Consider the following 14,506-nt stretch of genomic DNA (forward strand, 5'->3'; position numbering starts at 1 on the left):
GTCCGTTCATGTCTTTTAACTTAAAACCTCACTCTACTAACAAATAAATAGCAATTTTGTATGTCTTTGCACCAGCAACTTGTGTATGAACTAAACTAAACCAATTTTTCTAAGATTTCATATAAGAATAGGTGTGAATAGAACACTTGTACTCACTATCACACTTAAATTGAACTGTTTTGCCAGATTTCAGTCAAGACTGGTAAGTGATAATGGATGTTAAATTTGTGCTAATGCTATGAAATGGAAAAAATGTACACTATATTATGTATGATTCATTTGCTTCTGCTGGGGATGTTATATTCACTGGTTCAACTAGCAGAACCCACTATCTTCCTCCTTGTGGGAAGGAAATTAAAAAAAAAAATGATGGGATTGCCTAAACGATTACAGTGTGCCAGACACTGTACTAAACACTGGAGTGGATATGAGCAAATCGAGTTGGACACAGTCCCTGTCCCACACAGGGCTCACAATCTCAAACCCCATTTTACAGATAAGGTAACTGAGGCACAGAGAAGTGAAGTGATTTGCCCAAGGTCACACAGCAGACAGGAAGTGGAGCTGGGATTAGAACCCATTACCTTCAGACTCTCAAGCCCATGCTTTATTCACTATGCCATGCTGCTTCCCATATGTCTACCAACTCTGTTATATTGTACTCTCCTAAGTGCTTAGTACAGTGATCTGCACACAGTAAGCACTCAACAAATACAATTCATTGATTGACTGAAGTGCCATTTTGTAAACTCTGGATCTTCACCTATCTAATTATTTCCACTAATTTTCAAACCTATAGAAACACAATTAAAGCATTGAATTCTCTGGAGGATTTGCCTAAGAAAAGTCATCTCCAGCCATTTGACTGATTAGCCTGAAGTCTTTTTTCATTTACTGGCTTGAAAAAAAACAAACAAAAAGCAACAAAAAAGAGAACATGTCTATGTTCCCCAAAAATATGGTTGGAGGGTAGACAAGAGGGATCCTGTATGCCCAAGAACTCTGAAGGACAATAGGTCTTGCCTTTTGAACTTGGACCTAGAACATCATAGTTTGGGTTAGTGTTATATAAAAGCACATTTTACTAATGTGCTGGACTGGCCATAATATTCGTATTACATTGAAAAATAAAGGCAATGTCTCTTAAACTTGCACCTAAATTTCCAGATAGCTGAATATCAAAGGCCTAGAGAGAACAGACAGGCGAATCTCTGAAACATCACTGAACTCTTCCTCGAGTTTGCAGAACCTTCATTAAAACATTGGAGCTTGCCGCCCACACTGTTCTTTTCATTTGTTGTGCCCACTCTCATGATAATGATCCTATAGGAGTCAGTTACCAATAATAGGTGGCTTCATTCACTGTTCATAAGGATACATCTCAGCCATTAGCGATCTTGGGGTCCCCAAGACTCCCATGAATTCAGCAAAGCTCTGAAAGATTTCATGGTTGATTAAAGTAGTGGCTGTAATTGGAATCCGCAGTGCAGATACAGTGTTCCAGTAACTTGTAATTGGGAATAATTCTATATGTATACTCTTCAGGCTTCTGGGTTATACTCTCCAAAGCACTTAGTACATTACTTTGCACACATTAAGTGCTCAGTAAATATGATTGAATGAACGAAAGGGTTCCTGTGCCCACTGAGAGCTTAGCAATTGCCACAGAAACATCACTTTCACTTTTTCAGGCCCATATGTGCCTTTTCTTTGAGTACAATCCACATATTAACTAACTTCAGTGCAACCTTTTTTCCCCACTCTACCAGAATGTGGGCTGGCTCCCTCATATTTTTTTTTTTCAATTGCTGCTTCTGAACTCACAGAGCACACTGTGTTTCATCAACTCTGGGGTCTCATCCCCTTCCAGGAACCGCTCTATGCATGCCGAGTCTGGTGGTGGTAAAGGCAGTTGTGGTACTGGGCTAGGGAGCAATCGATCACCACCGTCATCTGAAGTCAACCTTGCAGTCCAGTGACGGGAGCAGCCCAAAGTTACACACACCTCCCGCAGGAGCTGACAATTGAATCCCAGATCCCGGGCAAGCACATACAAGATTTAATTTCATGGATAACATCAAAACAGCTTGAAAAATTATATCTGGAAAATCTGAGTCAAAACTTTATTTTTATTTGCTTGGAAAAAAGTAACCTGCTTCTTTTTTGGACAAAAAAAGAACCATGTTAGTCGACATTTATTTTCATCAAACATGAAAACCTGACAATGCCCAGTTAATCCTGGAATGGTTAGGAAAACTCTTTTTCTGATAGATTTTAGATGTCTGATTACTGAAGGACATTTTCAGGGTCATATCCATAAGATTCTAATGAGTATACCTGTTTTTAAAAACTGAAACAGCTATCCTACATTCTATCCAGTATGTGTATAATTTCTAATGCTCCTAACTAGGTGCATTTTTTGCAAATCACTGAACTTGAGAAGCAGTGTTTCTTAGTGGAAAGACCATAGGCTGGGGAATCGGAGGACTTGAGTTCTAATCATGACCCTGTTAATCTCTTGCTGTGTGACTTTGGACTTGGGTCGCTTATGTGCCTCTGTTTCCACATTTGTAAAATGGGGAATGACTTCACCTCCCTCCAGTTTAGATTGTGAGCCCCATGGGACAGGGCCTATGTCCATCCTGGTACACTTGTTTCTTACCTAGTACTTAAAACAGTGCTTGACATATAGTAAACATATAGTAAGCAGTTAAACCATTACCATAAAATAAAGTAACATAAAACACACATTTTCATATGCAAAGGAAGTTGAAATATGTAATTTATACTAAAGTAAATCTGCCATATCTGGCACTCTTAATTTTCAAAATATAATTTAATTTCTTTAAATTTTTATACCCTTCTCAATGAAATAGGACTAATGAAATGAATATGAGTATGAGAGTAAATGTTCTGCAAATTCTTATTTCCAAGTAGCAGCTGCTAGAATGAATACATAAGGCAATGACATGATAGACAACTTGTCGCTATACCAGCAGCTGCAACTGTTCCTTCTAGTCATGGAAAGGAATGAACAGCCTATCTGTGTTCTTACTGCTCCTAATGGAAAATGTTGATAAGTTGATCATGACCTTAGACTTGTCAGTCATGTATGCTATATGACTGGGAACCAAAAAATGTATATCTTCCTAAGATAAGAAAACTCCTATACATGTATATATCACTGGTCATTCATGCTTGTTTCAAGGTCAGTCTTTAAAGAAGACTATTAGATTTATTATATTTTGTCCAGAAACATCTGCCTTTGATATAACTGAAATCTTCCTTGAATGCAAACTTCAGAATTGGTCCTCTTCCTCCTGTCCACCAAGTCTTATTTTTAGATACAGGCCAAATTCTAGTTAAAAGCTCAATCCTTTACAATCAATAAGTAATATTTATTATATTTATTTATTATAATATTTATTATAATTTTCTTCTACTCCCATTTCTGAGATGCAACTCATAAATGAGAAAGATGTGTAGATAATTAAGTAAATGGGGAGAGAGAGAGATGAGATGCCAGGGAGACCAAAAGGAAAGATAGACAAGGAATAAAGTGGACTAAAAAAAAAAGGGAAAATTGAGACTGAGAAAACAGAAACAAAGAGGGAGAAGAAAATTTTGGATAGAGCTGGAAATAGAGAGAGGCACAATATGGGGAGACGCTATCCAGAAGGGGAAAGAATGAGATTGTTGGAAGAGTCAGCAGGCAGGACATGGACTGGATTGCTAGCCTTACAGTACTGCCAATGGAACCCTAGTACTCCTGAGCTGCAATTGCAGAATCCCTCCTGCCCATGAGACTAGGGGGTGCCAAGTTATAAACGTGTACCCTGCCCTTCAGTCAGGCAATTGTGGTCAGCAGGGTGAGGAAGCATCCCAGGGAGGTGATCCATTGCAGGTTGTCTTGCAGTTCTTATGGTGGGGCTGGGTCTATGACTCTGAGAACATGGGGAGGGGAAGAGTAGGTAGGGTGAGGAGGGGTGTGGTGACAGGATGGGAAGATAACTGCAGAGGTGGTATGCTCCAGTGAGCACAGAATGGATTTGTAGTGACTGCACTTTCTTCTTACTCTTTCCCAGCCCCTAGGGTTTATGCACAAAGAGGCTGATGACAATGACAAGCTGGGACCTAAAGTCAGGGGTGTGTGTGTGCTTGCCAAATAAATCTAACAAGCTATACTCTATTCTAATCTTCTACCACTTGGCTGTTTTGGATACTTTAGACTGTAAGCTTCTAGTGGGCAGGTACTGTCTCTCAAGTACATTGCATTGTACTTTTCCAAGGGCTTAGTACAGTGCTTTTCACCCAGTATGTGCTTAGTGATACCACTGATTGATTCATTGATTGATTCTCCTGAAAACACTAGCAAACCCTGATTTAACTGACATAATTCTCTGCTGCTTCTCCTTTTACCTTTCTGACAATTCCCTTGTGAATTTCCTCTCTTAGGTCTTCCTCTTCACCACATTCACTAACTGTTCATGTCCTTCAAGATTCAGTTCTGTCTCCCCTTCTTTTTTCACTTTAAATTCCGAACCTAAGGGAGTTCACTGGCTCCCAAGATTTCAACAACTACTTCAGTGCAGAAGATTCCCAAATCTATTTAATTAACCTTACTTTCTCTATTTCTCTTCAATCTTGCCTTTCCTCCACCCTCTGAGACAACCCTTCATGGATATCTTGTCGGTACCTCAAACTCAACATGTGAAACTGTAATCGTCATTCCCCCCACAAGTCCTCTTCTCCACCTCACGTTGACAACACAGCCATCTACCCAATCTCAAGCCTGCAACTCTGGAAGTACCCTTGACTTCTTTTTCAACTTCCATATACAGTCACTTGCTAATTCCTGTAAGTTCTTCTTTTGATCAAGTGGAACTTATTAAATGTTTACGATGTACCAGACACTGTACTACATTTTGGCATAGATAAGAGATAATCAGGTTGGACACACTTCCTGTCTCATATGAGGCTCACAGTCTACGTAAGTAGGATTTAATCTCATATTTCAGATGAAGTAATTGAGTCAAAGAGAAAATAAGTGACTTAACCAAGGTCACACAACAGACAAGTGTTGGGGACAGGATTAGACAAGTGGATGAGGACAAGTACTCTGACTCCACTTAGGCAATGTTGCCAATCCATGACATTTCAGAATTTACCCTTTTCTCTCCAAACAACTGCTAAATTGAGCAAGCCTCTCTTCTGAACCCTACTGAGCGTGATGAAATACTGAAGAAGAAAAAAAAAAAGATCCAACTGGAAATAATTGTCAGTCGTATTTATTGAGAGCTTACTGTGTGCAGTGCACTGTACTAAACTCTTAGGAGAGTAAAATACAACAATAAAGTGACATATTCCCTGGCCATAATGAGCTTACAGTCTAGCAGGGGTGAAAAACAGTAATATAAATAAATTACAAATATGAAAATAAGTACTGTGGAACTTGGAGGCAGGGGATAAATAAAGGGGACATGTCAAGGCAATATAGAAGGATGGGGGAGAAGAGGAAAGGAAGATTTAGTCAGAGAAGACCTCTTGGAGATAAACCTTTGCTAAGGTTTTGAAGTGGGGTATAGAAATTGAAAGCAGCATCGCTCAGTGGAAAGAGCCCGGGCTTGGGAGTCAGAGGTCATGGGTTTGAATCCCCGCTTTGCCACTTGTCAGCTGACTGTGGGCAAGTCACTTAACTTATCTGTGCCTCAGTTACCTCATCTGTAAAATGGGGATTAGGACTGTGAGCATTACGTGGGACAACCTGATTACCCTGTATCTACCCCAGCACTTAGAACAGCACTTAGAATAATGCCAACATTATTATCATTAAATTGTACATCAGATAGGAGGAGGAGGAAGGTATCTCAGGCCAGAGGCAGGATGTAGGCAAGAGGTCGGTGCCAAAATAGATGAGATTGAGGTGCAGTGAGAAGATTGGCATTAGAGGAATGACGTGTGTGGACTGGGTTGTAGTAGGAGTAGCAAGGTGAGGTAGGAGGGGGAAAGGTGATTGAGTGCTTTAAAGCCAATGATGAAGAGTTTTTGTTTGATGCAGAGGTGGATGGACAACCACTGGAGTTTCTTGAGAAGTGAAGAAACATGTCCAGAATGTTTTTGTAGAAAAATGATCTAGGCGGCAGAGTGAAGTATGGAGTGGAGAGAGACAAGAGTCAGGGAGGTCAGCAAAGAGGATGTTTCACACTATTCAAGGCAGGATAGGATAGTGATTAGAGTAACATAGTAGCAGTTTGGGTGGAGAGGAAAGGGCTATGTTACGAAGGTTGAACCAACAGGATTTAGTGATAGATTGAATATGTGGGTTAAATGAGAGGAGTCATGGATTTATGAAGGTTGAACCAACAGGATTTAGTGATAGAATGAATATGTGGGTTAAATGAGAGAGAGGAGTCACTGATAATCCAAGGTTATGGGGTTGTGAAACAGGAAGGATGGTGGAGATGTCTACAGTGTTGGGAAAGTCAAGGTTTGGGTGGGGAGAGAGGAAGTTCTGTTTTAGATATGTTAAGTTTGTGGTGAAAGGAGGACACCCAGGTAGAGAATGTCTTGAAGGCATGTGGAAAAGCAAGACCGCAGAGAGGGAAACAGATCAGGGCTGGAGATGTAGATCCATCATTTGGGTGACTTAGGTAGTTGAAACCATGTGACCAAATGTGTTCTCCAAGAGAGTGTGTGTAGATGAAGAATAGAAGAGGAACCAGAACTGAACCATGAAGGACACCCTCAGTTAGGGGATGGAAGGCAGAGGAAGAACTGGTGAAAGAGACTGAGAATGAGTGGCCAGAGGGATAGGAGAACCAGGAGAGGACAGTGCAAATGAAGCTACGGTTGGATAAGTTTTCCAAAAGTCAGTGGTCGTTGGTTCAAAGGTACCTGAGAGGATATGGAAGATTAGAATAAAGTAGAGGCCTTTGCATTTAACAAGAAGAAGATCAATGGTGACCTTTGAGAGGGAGGTTTCTGCGGCATGAAAGGGACAGAAGCCAGATTGGCAGGGGTCAAGGAGAGACTTGGAGGTGAGAAACTTGAGACAGTGGGTGTAGAGAACTCGCTCAAAGGATCTGGAGAAGAAAGGTAGGAGGGAGATGGGGCGACAACTGGAAGGAACCATGGGGTTAAGAAAGGGATCTTTTAGGATGGGGAGACATGGGCACGTTTGAAGGTAGTGGGGTAGAAGCCACTGAAGAGTGAACAGTTGGAGATGGAAGTTAAAGAAGGAAGAAGGGAGGGGGTTAAGTGTTTTGTTAAGGTATGAAGGAATGGGATCAGATGCATAAGTTGGAAGGGGTGGATTTTGAGAGAAGGCAGAAGATCGCTTCTAGAGATACTGCTGGGAAAGATGGGTGAGTTGAAGAAAGAGCAGGAGGTGGGAGGGAATGAGGAGGCGGGGGAGATTTTAGAGAGAGTATGCTCGATAGTGTCAATTTTCCCTTTAAAGTAGATAGCCAGGTCACTGGGGGCAAGAGATTCAGGGGATGGGGTGTTTGAGAAGTGTTGAATGTCTGAGACAACTGGAGAGTACAATTGGCATGGGTATCAGTAAGGATGGAGAACTAATTTGGCAGAAAGTTTTCAAGGATAAACTTGAAGTGCATGAAGTTGGCTTGATATCTGGAATTCCACCAGCAGCTCTCTGTGGCTCATGCACAAGAAAAGGAGACAGACTGTGGAGTTGATCCAGGTCTGTGAGTTAGTGGTACAAGATAAGTGGTACAAGAGCAAGTGAGTTGAGTTCAGAAGAGAGGGTGGTGTTGAGAGCATCATTGTCATCAAGGGAGGTAGTTTGGGAATGGAGGCTAAATAGGTCATGATGACTTGAAGAAATTTGATGGGGTCTAAAGATCGGAGATCTCTGTTGGGGAACAGCACAGATTTGCAAGGAGCAGGAGGTCAGTGAAGTTGAGGAGTGGGCAGCAGAAGGGTTGTGAGGAACATCTATGTGGATATTGAAGTTTCCAAGGATCAATGTAGAGATGGAACAAGGGAAAAGGAATGTGAGAGAGGGAACAAAATGGTTTTAAAAAGGTGGAGGTCAGACCTGGAGAGCAGTAGATGATTATTACTAGAATCTGGACTGGGTGATAGAGAGGATGATATGGGCTTTAAAGGAAGGAAAGAAAGGGATGAGGAAAGTGGAATGGTGCGAGAAGGAAGCCAACGCCTCTTTCTTTCCCAGTGAGTCTAAGGGAATGGGTGAAAATCAGGTCCCCTCTGGAGAGAGCAGTATGAGCGACCGAGTTGTCTGGGAAGAGCCAAGTTTCAGTGATGGCAAGGAAGAATAGTGATTGGGTCAGCTGCAGGTCAAGGATGAAGGGACCCTTCCTCATGATGGAGTGTTTGTTCCACAGGCCATCCATGGTTTAGGCTATGGGTTGAGGTTCTGGGGGAGGAGACAATATGAGGGTTGAGGAGGGATTGGATGCAAGTGAGCTGATAGGCTGGGGGGATGAGGAATGGGCCTGGGAAAGGAAGACAGTCAGGGAGAGAAGTGGGAATAGCACAAGGGGTGGGAAGAGTTGGGTAGAGGAGGTAGAGAAGGGGGAAGGGAAGTTGTGGTGAGAGGGAAGGACTTGGATGGGATTACTGGAGGTGGAGAATTCAAAGGTTATGCTGGGGTCAGTTTGTTTAAACTTTGTAGGTGAGGTAATTGACAACAATAACTACTTAATTTGGTGATACCCTGAGAAAATGGTTGAACTGTGCATAGGTCCTTGGGTCCTTGAGAGTGAAGAGACCAGTATTTACACAGAAAATGGACTACGTTGGTGTGAAGGTAGGATAAAATAGTTGCTTGGTTGGTGTGAAGGCAGTAGCGGTTGATATGTGAAAATATAAAATTCTGGACCTTTGTCACCTGGGTGTTGGGCAGCCACACCCTGATCTATGTTCACTGAAGAAATTAGGTCTGACTGCAGGGAAAGGGGGAAGGTGATTAAATAGCTGCTTCTCGGTCACAGCAGATTGGGAACGAAATGTCAGGGTCCGGGTGGGCACTCAGTAATGGTTCCAATGGTCGATGACCTGATCTGGCTGAGGCCATTTGGTGGAGAGATAGAGTCCTTGGGCAGGTCTTTGCCCTCGGCTGTAGTTCATATCAGTTTTGATCCTTCCCTCTGCGGGAATGTGTCCTCAGGCAGGTCTCTGGGAGAGCTGATTGAGTGTTTTAAAACTGATGGTAAGGAGTTTTCGTTTGATGCGGATGTGAATGAGTAACCACTGTGGTTCTTGAGCAGTGGAGAGCCATGAACTGAGCGTTTTCTGTAGAAAACTGATCCAGGCAGCAGAATGAAGTACGGACTGGAGTGCAGAGAGACTGGAGGGAGGAAGGTAAGTGAGGAGGCATGAGTTACAGTGCCACTTGTTTTTAGGCCAGTGTAGCATTCTTGACCATTCTGATTAACTTTCACCTCTGCATTTCTATGACCTTTAAAAGCAATTAAGTTTTTATTTGAGCAAGTTTAAAGTTTTGGAGTCTAACATTTTCAAGTTTTTGCAATTTGCCTTTAATAGTTGTGATTGAAACAATTTGATATCAGACTGATTTCTTGATTACTGTAAGGCTGCACCTGCTTCAATCAAAAAAGGAGATGCAGTTAGGGATGAAACTGTTGTTCCCTGTGATATTCTAGGAGTTTTTTCATGCGCCTATCAGAATGACTAGAGAAGAAATGAGCTAATAGAAATCAATCAGTCATATTTATTGAATGCTTACTATGTGCAGAATATTGTACTAAGCACTAGGGAGATTACAGTATAATGGAGTAGGTAGACTCATTCCCTGCTCACAATGAGCTTACAGTCTAGAGGGACACATAGACATCAGTACAAATAAATTATGGATATGTGCATAAGTGCTATGGGGCTGAGAAGAGTGAATAAAGGGAACAAATTAGGGCAACATGGAAGGGAATGGGAAAAGAAATGAGAGCATAGTCATGGAAGACCTCTTGGATGAGACGTTTCTTCAGTAAGGCTTTGCAGGTGGAAAGAGTAATTGTCAGGTATGAAGAGGGAGGTTGTTTGAGGCCAGAGGAAAAATGTGGATGAAAGGTTGGCAGTGAGATAGACAAGATTGAGGTATACTATATTTAATAGGTGGGCATTAGAGGAGCAAAGTGTGCAGGCTGGGTTGTAGTTGTTCTTGTTGTCTTATGCTGTCGAGTCATATACAACCCATAGCGACGTCATGGACACATCTCTCCCTGGACACCCCAACTCCATCTGCATTCATTCTGGTAGTGGATCCACCTCCATCTGCCATCATTCTGGTAGTGGATCCATAGAGTTTTCTTGGTAAAAATATGAAAGTGGTTTACCATTTCCTCTTTCCGCACAGTTAAATGAGTTTCTGCCCTCAACTCTGTCCCATGCCACTGCTGCCCAGCACAGATGAGTTTTGACTTGTAGCCGATTGCCTTACACTCACTAGCCACTGACTGATTCATTTAATCATATTTATTGAGTGCTTACTGTGTGTTTGGAAAGTACAGTTAAGCAACAAATAGAGACAATCCCTACCCAACAATGGACTCCCAGACTAGAAGACCAAGCTAGGAATAGAATGGGTATGCTCTGCTTCACTCTCCTTCCTATAGAAGAGACTGGTAGAGTACTGAAAACTCTCCAGGTGCAACCCTGAGAGGAATGGGTTGTAGTAGGTAATCAAATAGCTAATAATAATTATTATTATGGTATTTGTTAAGCGTTTAGTATGTGCCAAGCACTGTTCTAAGTGCTGGGATAGATACAAGGTAATCAGGTTGTCCCACATGGGGCACACAGTCTTAATTCCCATTTTACAGATGAGGTAACTGAGGCACAGAGAAGTTAAGTGGCTTGCCCAAGGTCATACAGCAGACAAGTGGTGGAGCCGGGATTAGAACCCATGTCCTCTGACTCCCAAGCCCGTGCTCTTTCCACTGAGCCATGCTGCTTCTCTATTAAGATAAGTTAAGATAGGAGGCTAAGTGATTGAATGCTGTAAAGCCTACGCTACAGAGTTTATTTCTGATGTAAGGTGGATAGGCAACGACTGGACATTCTTGAGGAGTGTAGAAATGTTGACTGCTCCAGACAACAGAATAAAGTATGGACTAAAGTGAGGAGTCACGGAGGTCAGCAAGGGGACTGATGCAGGAATGAAACAGGATAGGATAAGTGCTTGGTTTAACATGGTAGCAGTTAGGGTGGAGAGGAAAGGGCAAATTTAGTGTTGTGAAAGTTGAACTGACAGAATTTAGTGACAGATTGAATATGTGGGTTGAATGAGAGAGGACTTGAGGATAATACCAAGATTACAGGCTTGTGAGAGAGGAAAGATAATGATGCTATCTATAGTAATGAGAAAATCAGCAGGAAGATAGGGTTTGGGTGGAAAGATAAGGAGTTCTGTTTTGGACATGTGAAGTCCGGTTTCACCTCTACAATATCGCCAAGATCCGCCCTTTCCTCTCCACCCAAACGGCTACCTTACTATTACGGGCTCTCGTTATATCCCGGCTAGACTACTGTGTCAGCCTTCTCTCTGACCTCCCTTCCTCCTCTCTCGCCCCGCTCCGGTCTATTCTTCACTCCGCTGCCCGGCTCATCTTCCTGCAGAAACGATCTGGGCATGTCACTCCCCTTCTTAAACAACTCCAGTGGTTGCCTATCGACCTCCGCTCCAAACAAAAACTCCTCACTCTAGGCTTCAAGGCTCTCCATCACCTTGCCCCTTCCTACCTCTCCTCCCTTCTCTCTTTCTACCGCCCACCCCGCACGCTCCGCTCCTCTGCCGCCCACCTCCTCGCCGTCCCTCGGTCTCGCCTATTCCGCCGTCGACCCCTGGGTCACGTCCTCCCGCGGTCCTGGAACGCCCTCCCTCCTCACCTCCGCCAAACTGATTCTCTTTCCCTCTTCAAAACCTTACTTAAAAATCACCTCCTCCAAGAGGCGTTCCCAGACTGAGCTCCTCTTCCCCCTCTACTCCCTCTGCCATCCCCCCTTTACCTCTCTGCAGCTTAAGCCTCATTTTCCCCTTTTCCCTCTGCTCCTCCACCTCTCCCTTCCCATCCCCACAGCACTGTACTTGTCCGCTCAACTGTATATATTTTCGTTACCCTATTTATTTTGTTAATGAATTGTACATCGCCTTGATTCTATTTAGTTGCCATTGTTTTTACGAGATGTTCTTCCCCTTGACGCTGTTTAGTGCCATTGTTCTTGTCTGTCCGTCTCCCCCGATTAGACTGTAAGCCCGTCAAACGGCAGGGACTGTCTCTATCTGTTGCCGACTTGTTCATCCCAAGCGCTTAGTACAGTGCTCTGCACATAGTAAGCGCTCAATAAATACTATTGAATGAATGAATGAATGAAGTTTGAGATGTCGGCGGGACATCCAAGTAGACATGTCTTAAAGGCAGGAGGAAATGTGACACTGCAGAGAGGGAGAGAAAAGGGTTTGACATAGGAATTTGGGACTCATTTGCATAGAGGTGGTAGTTCATCTGTAAAATGGGGATTAAGACTGTGAGCCTCATGTGGGACAACCTGATCACCCTGTATCTACCCCAGTGCTTAGAACAGTGCTCTGCATATAGTAAGCACTTAACAAATACCAACATAATTATTATTATTAGTTTTGAAGGCATGAGAGCTAATGAGCTCTCCAAGGGAATGGGTGTAGATGAAGAATAGAAGGCAACCCAGAATGAGCTTTGAAGTAGTCCCACAGTTAGAGAATGGGTAACATTGGAGGAGTCCATGAAAGAGACTGAGAATGAGCAGCAGAGATAGGAGGACAACAGTGTTAGTATAACCAATATTGGATAATGTTTCCAGGAGAAGGGGGTAGTCAACAATGTCAAAGACAGCTGAGCGGTCAAGAAGAATTAGGATGGAATAGAGGCTATTGGATTTAGCAAGAAGGAGATCATTCGTGACCTTTAAGAGGGTGGTTTTTGTGGCATGAAGGGGATGGAAGTCAGATTGGAATGGGTTAAGCAGAGAACTGCAGGAAAGAAACTGGAAACAGCAGGTATAGACAACTCGCTCAAGGAGTTTGGAGAGGAATGGTAGGAGGGAAATGGGGCAATAACTGGAGGGAGCTGTGGGGGTCATATGAGGGTGTTTTTTAGGATGAGGACACATGGGTATGTTTGAAAGCAGTGGGGAAGAAGCTACTGAAGAGTGAACATTTGAAGTTGATGGTCAGGGAGGGAAGAAGGCAGGGTGCAAGTGCTTTTGTAAGGTACATAGGTATGGGGTCATGCATAGGTGGGGGGGGTGGATTATGAGAGAAGGTGGAGATCTCTTCTTGAGATATAGCTGGGAAAGATGGGAGAGTTGAAGGAGAGGCAGTTTCAATTTTCTCAATGAATAGGTGGTCAGATGATTGAGAGCAAGAGATGTGGAGGCAGAAGGACAGGGAGTTTGAGGAAGGAGTTAAATGCCTGAAACAATTGGTGAGAGCAATTGGCATGGGTGTCAAAATAGGTGGAAGAAATAATTTTGTCAGGCAGAGAACAGAGCAGAGCTAAAGCATATGAGAATAAACTTGAAGTTGTTGAGAAAGCCTGATAGCTACATTTCTGCCACCAGTGCTCTGGGGCTAATGTACAAATGGGAGATGGCTAAAAAATTGTTTTTTTACTACAGTAGCAGTAGTTACATCCTGCTGCTGATGAAGATAATGATGGAATCTCCTGTTGAAAATGATGGACAAGCCTCAGTCCTGAGCCTTTTTTCTTTAATGGTATTTGTTAAGCACTTACTCTGTACCATGCACAATTCTAAGCACTGGGGTAGATACAAGTGGTCAGGTTGGACACAGTCCATTGCCAATATGGAGCTCACTGCCTTAATCCTCGTTGTACAGATGAGGGAATTGAGATATAGAGAAAGCCAAGTGATTTGCCCAAGATGACAGGGCAGACAAGTGGCAGGAGACTTCATGGCTAAAAAAAATCTATCTGAAAGAATTGATTATAATGATAGTGGTTCAGTAAACTAGGAACCAGTTCATTCTTGACTCTCATATTTTAGCTGGGTCACAAAATGCCACAGGCTAGTAGATGAGAGCCCTCTCAGGGTTGCACTTGGAGAGTTTTCAGAACTCTGCCAGTCACAGCTATAGGAGGAAGAGTTAAGCAGAGGCATAACCATTCTATTCCTAGCTTGGGCAGTGGCTAGTGAGTAGATGGCAATCTGCTATAAGTCAAAACTCACCTCTCTTGGGTAGCATTCATTCATTCATTCAATAGTATTTATTGATCGCTTACTATGTGCAGAGCACTCTACTAAGCACTTGGAATGTACAAATCGGTAATAGAGACAGTCCCTGCCCTTTGATGGGCTTACAGTCTAATAGAGACAGACAAGAACAATAGCAATAAATAGAATCAAGGTGATGTACATCTCATTAACAAAATAAGTAGGGTAAAGAAAATATATACAGTTGAGTGGACGAGTACAGTGCTGAGGGGATGGGAAGGGAGAGGGGGAGGAG

At 42.8% G+C, this 14,506-nt stretch overlaps 1 non-coding gene across 1 annotated transcript; it reads left to right on the forward strand.

Annotated features, from left to right (window-relative positions):
• Positions 1-14,078: 14,078 nt before the first annotated feature.
• Positions 14,079-14,216, forward strand: LOC114809773. The gene has a single exon (XR_003757551.1). It is a non-coding gene; the product is annotated as a small nucleolar RNA SNORA7 (small nucleolar RNA).
• The last annotated feature ends 290 nt before the right edge of the window (positions 14,217-14,506 follow it).

This window comes from Ornithorhynchus anatinus, chromosome 2 (assembly GCF_004115215.2).
Source record: "Ornithorhynchus anatinus isolate Pmale09 chromosome 2, mOrnAna1.pri.v4, whole genome shotgun sequence".
In the NCBI taxonomy this organism is placed as follows: domain Eukaryota; kingdom Metazoa; phylum Chordata; class Mammalia; order Monotremata; family Ornithorhynchidae; genus Ornithorhynchus; species Ornithorhynchus anatinus.